At 38.1% G+C, this 7,476-nt stretch overlaps 1 long non-coding RNA gene across 1 annotated transcript in view; it reads right to left on the bottom strand.

The window, feature by feature from the left end:
* Positions 1 to 3,665: 3,665 nt before the first annotated feature.
* Positions 3,666 to 7,476, bottom strand: part of LOC104003829 (uncharacterized) — a 29,303-nt gene continuing 25,492 nt past the window's right edge. The window contains exons 4-6 of the long non-coding RNA XR_001713951.4: positions 6,017 to 6,172; positions 5,139 to 5,431; positions 3,666 to 4,949 (exon numbers count right to left, since the gene is read on the bottom strand). This is a non-coding gene — a long non-coding RNA (uncharacterized LOC104003829). The remainder of the gene's footprint in view (positions 4,950 to 5,138; positions 5,432 to 6,016; positions 6,173 to 7,476) is intronic.

Raw genomic sequence — 7,476 nt, 5'->3', positions numbered from 1 at the left:
GCTAGTTAATAACGATGCATGGTACATTTGGAAATTGCTACAGGAACACCCTTTAAAGATTTCCACCCTTCCCTTGAATGATAAGTATGAAAGGTGATGAATGTATTTCTTGGCTTGATGTAGCCGTTCCACAGTGTGTGCATATATCAAAACATCATGTTGTATCCCATAAATATGTATCTTTTAAATTTGTTAATTGAAATAATAAATAATAAAGAACAATGGGATTTTTAAAATAATCAAGTGTATTTGTAAATATATAGGTATATATGTATATACACATATGTATTTATAAATTATATGTATGTATACTTATATAAATATATCAGTATAAACACATATGCACATACATACTGACAAATACACATATTTGTATAATGCATATACATACATATTTGTAAATATGCAGGCATATATATTTACATAAGCATATAAACATATGTACACATGCTTACAAATACACATATATGTATATATGTATATATGTAAACATACATATGTATTTCTAAATATATAGATCATATAAGTATATATACACATATATTTACAAATACTGATATGCCTAAATGTACAAATACATGTATTTGTAAATATATGTATATATACTTATATAAGCATATCATACAAGTATATATATACATATGTACATATACACATATGTACATATATACTTAGAAATACACGTGTAGATATGTACACATACCTATATATTTGTAAACATATATATATATTTAAATGATCATATAAACATATGAGTATATATACACTTATGCACATGTATATTTACAAATACACGTGTGTGTCTGTGTGTATATATTTTTGTGTACACACACACATATTTGTTGAAATAAGCAAATAACCCAAAGGATTACTTGAACCAAAAAAGCAATTCAGAGGCCAGGAGATAATTCCAAGCTCCAAGAAGTTCTGACATGGCAAATACGAAAATGAGTTTCAAAGCCGCAGAACAAAGGAGGTGGTGTCGCCAAAACTTTTACTCAATGCCCCTAAGGGCTGTTTGGAGAGGACAGGGCTCGGCCATATTTAAACAAACAATGGTTGATTATTTTCTCAGCTCCTCCACAGAATTTCTTTCTTCCAGTAAAAGAGTATAAGTAAAAGCCAATACACAATACTCAGGAAAAATATGGGAGCCCCCAAAACAAAGAAAAATCCTTTAAATAGCCAGACAGGTGGCCCCCAGACACCCTGCATGACCTGGAGAAGACACCCCAGCAGGGTTGGGAGGGCCCTGGGAACAATGGGAAAAGGTCTTCAGAGCCCTCAAGGGGAATTCCTGACTGCGGACAGCTCTACACTGAGCTCGGCTCTTCCGAGTAAGCAGGAAATAAATGCACCACTTTGGAGCCAGAGTGTTTTCCACTTACTTCGACTCACTGTTGGAACTACTCAAAGATGCTCTATAGGGAGAGAGGTACCAAAGCTGGAGGAAGGCAGAAGATGCAGGAAATACGGGGCATCCATGGAATCAACCTGATGTAGCTTGGCCCTGTGTCCCCACCCAAATCTCACCTCGAACTGTAAACCCCATAATTCCCACGTGCAGAGAGAGAGCCCTGGAGGAGGTAACTGGATCATGACGGCGATTTCCCCCATGCTGTTCCCATGATAGTGAGGAAGTTCTTATGGGATCTGATGGTTTAAAAGTGGCAGTTTTCCGGCCGGGCGCAGTGGCTCACGCCTGTCATCCCAGCACTTTGGGAGGTCGAGGCAGGCGGATCACTTGAGGTCAGGAGATCGTGACCAGCCTGAGCAACATGGTGAAACCCCGTCTCTACTAAAAATACAAAAATTAGATGGGCTTGGTGGTAAGCGCCTGTAGTCCCAGCTACTCAGGAGGCTGAGGCAGGAGAATCGCTTGAACCCGGGAGGCGGAGGTTGCAGTGAGCCGAGATCGCACCATTGCACTCCAGCCTGGGCACAAGAGAAAAACTTTCTCAAGAAAAAAAAAAAAGTGGTAGTTTTCCCTGCACTCTCTCTTTCCTGCCGCCTTGTGAAGAAGGTGCCCTGCTTCCCCTTTGCCTTCCGCCATGATTGTAAGTTTCCTGAGGTCTCCCCAGCCATGTGGAACTATGAGTCAATTAAACTTCTTTCCTTTATAAATTACCCACTCTCAGGGAAGTTCTTTATAGCAATGTGAAAACGGAGTAATACACAACCTAAATGCCCATCAATGATAGACTGAATTCAGAACCAGATCATGTCCTTTGTGGGATCATGAATGGAGCTGGAGGCCATTATCCTTAACAAACTAATGCAGGAACAGAAAACAAAATACTTCATGTTCTCACTTACAAGTGGAGCTAAATGATGATAACTCCTGGACACATAGAGGGGAACAACGGACACTAGGGCCTTTTGGTGGGTGAAGAGTGGGAGGAGGGAGAGGATCAGGAAAAACAACTAATGGCTACCAGGCTTAGTACCTGGGTGACAACAAATCCCTATGACACAAGTTCACCTATATAGCAAACCTGCACTTGTACACCTGTACTTAAAATACAAGTTAAGTAATAAAAAAAATTACTGGTCATCAGAAAAATAGAGGAACCGGAGTTAAATCGAAACTAGTGTCAGCCATATAAAACACCATCACCATCCAGCACCAATAATAAAAGGATACCTCCATGGAGGGTCCGTTTTTTATTTTATTTTATTTTTTATTTTTTCAGATGGAGCCTCACTCTATCACCCAGGCTGGAGTGCAGTGGCACATTTTGGCTCACTGCAACCTCCACCTCCCGGGTTCAAGTGATTCTCTATTGAGGGTCTAAAAGGAAGATGGAACTAAAATTAAAGGTCATAATAGCTTGTAGGAGAAAAATGCAATGGTCAGAGCTAAAACAAGTTATTTCTTTGTTTGGAAGGAGAGTATAAATATTAGCTTTATTTTATTTCCTGTGAATGTCACTATGCATATTAAATTTATTGCCAGTCTAAAAGAATACAAACTGAAAACAGCTTTCTCAAAAAAGAAAAAAACTTTTTAAAAAACCCCACTTAGGTATCAGAAAATAGAAATTATCGAAACAAAGAAAATGAATGGTTAATAGAATGTACAAAATTGAACACAAGAAATACATTGTAAAACTGTTATCAACTGTAATAAATATAAATGGTCTGAAAATATATCTTAGTAGGCATGAACTCTCAGATGAGATTGAAAAAAATCTAGGTCTTTGCTGTTTCCAAGGGTCTGAAGGCCCAAACAGAAAAAGGCCAAGATCAAAGGTATGGAGAAAAAAATAACCTAGTAAGTAAATAACAACATTTCTGTAGTTTGGTTAACAAGAAGCAGAAAAGAAAGGAAAAAGGCTCAGGGGTTTCAGACCAGCTTGGGCAACATAGTAAGACCTCATCTCTACAAATAATTTAAAAAAATTAGCTGGGCATAGTGGCACACACCTGTAGTCCCAGTTACTTGTGAGGCTGAGACAGGAGGATCTCTTGAGCCTGGGAGGTCAAGGCTGCAGTAAGCCATGATCACACCACTACATTCCAGCATGGGCAACAGTGGGAGACTCTGTCTCAAAAAAAAAAAAAAAAAAAAAGAAAGAAAAGAAAAATAAAGAAGGTTGTGGTTAAGTTATAAAAAATTTTGTCAAAAATAATTATAAAATGTTGAACTTTATAAAATTATAAAATAAGATTATAAAAATGTTGAACTTTTTTTCAGCTAGTAGCATAGCATCCAAATTCATAAAGCAACATTTGGGAGAATTAGAACACATTATCAAGCCTCATCTTCTGCAGATCTCTGCCTATGGGGAGCTAGTTTTCAAAAAAATGAGAAAACTTGTATTTGTGTGTGTGTGTGTGTGTGTGTGCACATGCATTTGCAGCTAAACTTAAATTCCTTCCTGTATTTATCTTCCTAAATTAATGTAATATTCTTGAATACCTGCAGCTTGTCCATATCTCCTCAAATTCCTATTTTGAAACATTAACTCCAAAGGTACTAGGAGGTGAGGCATGGGGAAGTGATGAGGTCATGAGCATGGAGCCTCACGAATGGGATCAGTGCCCTCATAAAATGCACCCCAGAGAGCTCCCTCGCCCCTTCTACCATTTGAAGACACAGTGAGAAGGTGCCGTCTGTGAACCAGGAAGCCCTCACCAGACACTGAAACTGCCACACTTTGGTCTTGGACCTCCAGCCTCCAGAACTGTGAGCAATAAACGCCTGTTGTTTATCAGCCCTGACTGTGGTATTCTCTTACAGCAGCCTGAAATGGACTAAGACAGCTTTCCTCTGTGCTTCAGAAGAGGAAAAAGTTAAGTCTAATTATTGTAAAGATTAATATTTCAGATGCAGTAAAAACTGAATAAAGCTTGTATTTATTTTTACTGATTGACTTTTCGGGCACTCCTTGCAAATCTAAAGGACTTGCTATGCTAAGTCAAGCCTGGGGTTGGGGGAATGGGGAACTGATACTACTCCAAGTTCCGTCTTAGTGCTATGAAATATTGATACCTTAGCCACACTACAACACGTGGGATCAATTAAGAAAGATTTTTGCAAGCGTCTGAACAAAGTAGGAGACAGAGGGTTTCTACCATCGATGCACTTTTAGAGAACTGTGTGACATAGTTTCAGGGATGGCCACCAGGACACTGGAAAAAGGGTTGCATCAATTAAAATGTTTCACCCACTGGCCGCTTTGAAAACGAAAGCTACCAGAGGAAAAGAAAAATACAGACCCAAATCAAAACCAGATGTATGCAGCTTTGAGGATTTCTCAGCCCTTCGTTTTCTCTCCATTTTATTTCATATGTCTTCTAAAATGGATGCGACTTCTGAAAAGGACTTTGCATAACAAGGTCCCTCCTTTGTTTGGGAAAACCCAGTTAAATAGGCAAATAAACAAACTGCCTGATGATGAGTCAGTGGGGGGAGATTGAAGTATATTGTTTGTTCAAGGAAATGTCTGGAAGAAATTAGACAAATTGATTTGTTTCTAAGTAATACCCATGCAGGCAGTAGCTTAAGAGAAATTTATGCACCCCCAACCCCGCCCCAATTCTTCTCTGTCTTGGGCAACCCCACCCAGTGTAAATCTTTAACCCAGTCAGCAAGCCCTCGAATTTTATGCATTTGACACTTTTGTGAGATTTACCTCATCTTGTCTTTCCGTTGTTCTAGAAGATGTCTTGCTGGATAGATAGCAATATACCCACTCTATAAAAATCATTAATCGAATTAGACGTCAGCAGGGGACATCTTATGTTCAGTTTTTTTTAAGTTTCTGGGCATGCATACTTATGTAACATTTGTTTTGAAAATCAAGTTAAATGAAAGGATACTGTAGTTTCCACAGGCAGGAAAGTACTTTAGACAAACCCCGAGCGGCACACATTTAGATTCAACTCTGGGGTTTGACACTTACCTGTGTAATTTCAGCTTTCTCACCTGTAAAACCAAGAACAAGAAAGAGAACACACTGGTTTGCTGCGAGGATCCCATGAAAAAAATATAAGGACATAAAGCACCCAACCCTCTGAAGAAATGTTTGCTCTTTCAGTTTGTGCAAAAACAAACAAACAAACATGCAAAAGAGCCTTCCTTCTAAAATAGTCCTCATATTATGATCTACCTGATGTGCTTCCATTTTCTTAGCTCTGAGGAAAGTTGACATAATTTATAACATGTTTTCCTTTAAAAACAAAGTAATCCAATGATACACTCACACAGCTCCATCATTTTAGCTTTGCTTTAATAAAAGGCAGCTGTCAGGCAAACAGAAACTTATTTTAATGACATTGCTTTGATGTTATTTTCTTTGTTAGTCAAAGTCCATTGTCCAGGGTGGCCCGATTTTCATGACAATAAAAATATTTTAATAGTACTATAAAGCCAGGAACAAAAGTGAATGCATTATAGAGTTGATGTTGCCTAGTCTCTTGAGGGAAATCCAGTTTAGCCACAACCCTTGTAAATAAGAAACATATCTTGTTTGGGGATGCTAGAAAATTATGACCACCATATTTATTTTACCTCATGTGAACTTCCAACTTGTTCTTCAGTTTATGAAGAACTTCAAAAAAAATCACAGAGAAAGAAAACAATGGTGAAGTACAGACGTAGTAAACTTGTGGCCAGAAGTTTTTCTCAGAAGTTTCATCAGAGTTCGCCAAAAGAAATTCCGTTCACCTAATTTAGAAAGGGATCGGTTAATATTCCCAAATTATAGATTAGTTGGTGGTTTTTAAGAATGCTTCAGATGTTAAATGATTTACAGTTATATTCATGAATCTGTGGATGAAATAGTGACACTCCATTTGCAGAAATTGAGTTTAATTTTACAGGGTGCTATAATAAAATGGAAAAACCTTGGCATTTCTCAAAGCAAAGCATAAAAAGGAATACCTATCTGATTGATTCCACTGCTTCTTTCATGAGGAGTAAAACTGTTTTGCAAGAAATTCTTCTTTAAAGGGATCTAAGATGATTTTGTTTTCCCCTTTTTTCTATCATATTTTAGAAATTGTGCTGCGTAATTTCACTCTTTCAATTATAGGAACTTAGCTCTTAGCTTGATCTGTGTGTTGCTGTTGCTGAGAAGCTACAGAGATGCTCAACTTCCCCATGCCCTGCAGCCAAGGTATTGCCACAGCCCAGAGGAATTTGTTCTAATCCTACTTGCCGTTGGAGTCACTGAACTTTTCTTTCCCTGGCCCCTAGCAATTGCTCTCTAAAGGCAATTTCCATTACCACACCGTCAAATGCACCAACATCCACTGAAACATAAAGTACATTCCATGGTGGCATATTAATATATATTGACCTTGGCAGTCCATCTGATTCCATCGTCAAATCCAACAGGGAAGAAAAGGAAGAACCAGTTTTCTGACTGCAAACCCCAGCAATAAAGCAGCAGGAAGTCAGAGACAAAGGAACTATTCCTTTGCTACGTTCCCATTTTAGTTTGGTGTTCCAGGAACTCTGAGTTTTCTGTTTATTGCCTGCATATCCATGAAGTAAGGGACATGTTGAGCTGAAGATGAAATGTGTGATAGCTTTGAGCCATTTATGCTTAGCGTTCCAATGGAACGCTGAGCACGTCGGAGTTATTTATATCTTACTGCTCAGGTCAACGCCAAGGTCTGATTGCAAAAATTCAAAATATTGCAACCTCAAGCATAAATGGGTTAAGTTTTGGGGTTTTTCTTTGGAAATGGCCAGCTCATCTCTTCTGTGACATGTATTATTGAGTTTATTTGCATGTGTGAGATCCTACCAAGGCTCTAAATGCAAACACGAATGCTGTTGCAAACAACGCTGTTGTTATTAAATCTCCCATCATACTAGAGGAGCAAGATGGAGATTTGCAAATGATAAATAATTATTTCTTGATTATTATTGTCGGGTGAGCAGAGAACATTTAAGTAATTGTTAAGTAACTGTTCTTAAGTAATCAAGAACAGTTAAGTAATTCTTGATTTTTACCAGATCTT

The sequence above is a fragment of the Pan troglodytes genome, chromosome X, assembly GCF_028858775.2.
Source record: "Pan troglodytes isolate AG18354 chromosome X, NHGRI_mPanTro3-v2.0_pri, whole genome shotgun sequence".
Classification (NCBI taxonomy): Eukaryota; Metazoa; Chordata; class Mammalia; order Primates; family Hominidae; genus Pan; species Pan troglodytes.
Note: the sequence above shows the minus strand (reverse complement) of the source record. Positions and strands in the feature narration are given on the sequence as shown.